Below are 3123 nucleotides of genomic sequence, written 5' to 3' on the forward strand. Positions count from 1 at the left end.
AGAAGATACAAATCAAGAAGGATTCGTCCTAGTAACGTCAAAGAGACAAAAACGAAATACCACACAAATAAACTAAAGAATTAACTAACACAAACACAACAAGTAAAACACCACCACCAAAATATTCAGTAATCGTAGAAGGAATTCCCGGAAGCTATAACCAACCTCAACTAGCTTCAGAAATTAAGAGGTGTAAACCAAACGCATCCATAGCAACCATAAAGCATCTGCTCAGGGGAGGCGACCTTGTCCTAAACAGACTGCTAAAGAATGATCAAACGACGCCTTTGGCAGAGGTCAAATAAAAATCCCAACTTCCCGGAAGCAAACCCCAGCCCAAATCCTTTGTTATACGGGGAGTTCATTACTCCATTAACAAAGACCAAATACAGGAAGCACTGACAGAACAAAACATTCCACACATAAAAGTAGAAAGAATAATCTCAAAACTCGCACAAAAACCCACAATCTTAGTAAGGGTAGACACTGACAACACACTCACTATTATTAACAACGAGTTAACACTTTGGTATCAGAGAACAAACAAAAACGCCGGCAACTATAGTTACACAATGCTTCCACTGCCAAAGATTTGAACATGTATCTGTAGCATGTCTGGCATAACCGAGGTGCTTCGGATGTGATAGAGATTATCAGCAACACGGTGAACTCAAGAAAAACCACAACCAAAAGGCTGTGAGAAATACAAACAAATAAAACAACGCATATATCGACATTAAAAACCTAATATAAAAGAGTACTGGAAAATGAACACCCTCACCAAACAACCAAAACAACCTCTACTTCCAACAGCTAAATAAATACAGTAACATATGCACAAACACATAAAACATCAAAAACAAATCCAAACCACAAATAGACCAACAAAATGCACAAACAAACAATGATACAGAAACAACTAAAAACGAAAAACCCATATATTCATGGAAATAATCAAAAACATTTTCACAGATTTCATCAAAGAATATTCACAACCAACACAAACCAAAGATTGCATAGAACTAATAATACAAATAGTCAAAAACACACCATACATACCACAGATAATCTAATCAATCACAGGATCCCTAGTCACATAAAATTCACAGTTTTACACTTGCTTTCAAGAAACATGAGATTGAAGATATTACTAACATAGTTAAACCTAAAATATGTGTAATAAGTGAAACCTGTATATATTAAAACCATAGATTCAAAATCAAAGGATATTTAACAATACGAAAAGATGGAATAAACAACAGAGGAATCCTACTACTGTATAAAACCGATCTTATTGTAAAAGAAGTACAATTTACTTCATCAAATGAATGTATAGCCGTAGATGTGTTAACATAAAACGCATATATTGTAACGGTAGCAGATATATATATATATACTGCTCACCAAATAAAAACTTAGACATCATGGGCGCCCGCAAAAAAAAACTAGATGTATAAAATTATTCTTCTATGTTATTGTAAAATCATAAGGTATTTGTATATCGATTTCATAATTTTTTCAAAGTTGAGTTTCTTGCCCCCTACACACACACACATATACACAACATTTTTTTTTCTGCAGGCGCCCTTGTTAGACCTCGACCTATTGTGCCAAATAAATAATCATAATACAAATAATATTTTAACAGGCGACCTAAATAGCAAACATACAATTTTTAACTAACTCCACAAACCTAAATGGAAGAATATTATACATACATTTATTAGATACTAACACAGTGTTGCTAAATGATGCCGCTCCGAAACATATTTCTTATGCACACGGCACCAGTGATATACTGGATCTTTACCTGTGTTCATACAATACGAGTCGAAATTTCGTAAATTTTCAAGCAGGAATCGACATAGTGATTATCTCCCAATCTGGAACACCTTCAACCTCACCCCCATACATATAAATCAATGCATACCGAAAAATTCAACTACAAAAAAGCAAATTGGATCGAATATAAATTAATTATAGACAAAATCCTACCAAAACAAATAATAACAAATGTGGCGAACGCGTCAAACAAAGATGCATATTGTCATACAATCACTGAGTGCCTTATCACAGCAGCGAAACAAACAATACTAAAACATAAAACGGCACAAACATGGAACCACATGCATAAATAATAAGTATGATAAAAGAACGACGGAAACTTCGTAGATAATACATACAAAATAGAGACCCCACATTAAAAACACGAATAAATGCTCAAAGAAATTCGAGAACTAAAACAAGATAGTTAGGATCATTTCTGCTCCCAACTTAACAACAAAACAGATCCACAACAGTTCTGGGCATATTTAAAACGATTCACAAACACAGGAAACCCAAGCAGCAATTATCCACCTGTTGAAACACAAAATAAAATAGCCTCCACAAACTCTGAAAAAAGCAGAATGATTTAAAGAACACCTCAAAAACACACCAAGAACCTGATATGAATACACACTTTTACAATAAAGCCAATACCTATGTCAGATTAAACAAAACTATATACACACCTAAATTCCCTGTTGACGCACTAAATATATCAAAAAACAATAAAAATCCGATAACATTCCAACTGACAAAAACAATCGCACAAATAGAAGTTGCAAACGCAATAAACTCTACTAAAAACAAAACACCAGGTGAAGACGGTATACAGGTAGTCCATTTTAGAGAAGACACTCGTAGATAGTATGAACATCTAACAGCATTATTTAACCTATCTCTGAACTCTCGATATATCTCGGTTTCTTGGAAGTAAGCGATTGTACTAATGTTCCATAAAGAAGGAAAACCAGCAAATAAACCAAACCGCTACCACCCGATCAGTCTGACCAGTTGTGTAGGGAAAATTCTGGAAAAAATAATTGGAAACAGACTCTCAAATTATCTAGAAGTAACCTCAAAATTACCGGATATCCAACATGGATTTAGAAAATATAGACAAACAACTGACCACTTGGTCAGATTAACAGAAACCATTATTGATAACTTCAACAAAAACGAATGCACTGTCGCATGCTTTCTCGATATCGAGAAAGCATTCGACACTGTCTGGCACGACGGTCTTAGGTTCCGTATGACAGAAATGGACCTACCGCGCGTAATTATTCGCTGGTTATC

This window comes from Limulus polyphemus, unplaced genomic scaffold (assembly GCF_000517525.1).
Source record: "Limulus polyphemus unplaced genomic scaffold, Limulus_polyphemus-2.1.2 Scaffold848, whole genome shotgun sequence".
In the NCBI taxonomy this organism is placed as follows: domain Eukaryota; kingdom Metazoa; phylum Arthropoda; class Merostomata; order Xiphosura; family Limulidae; genus Limulus; species Limulus polyphemus.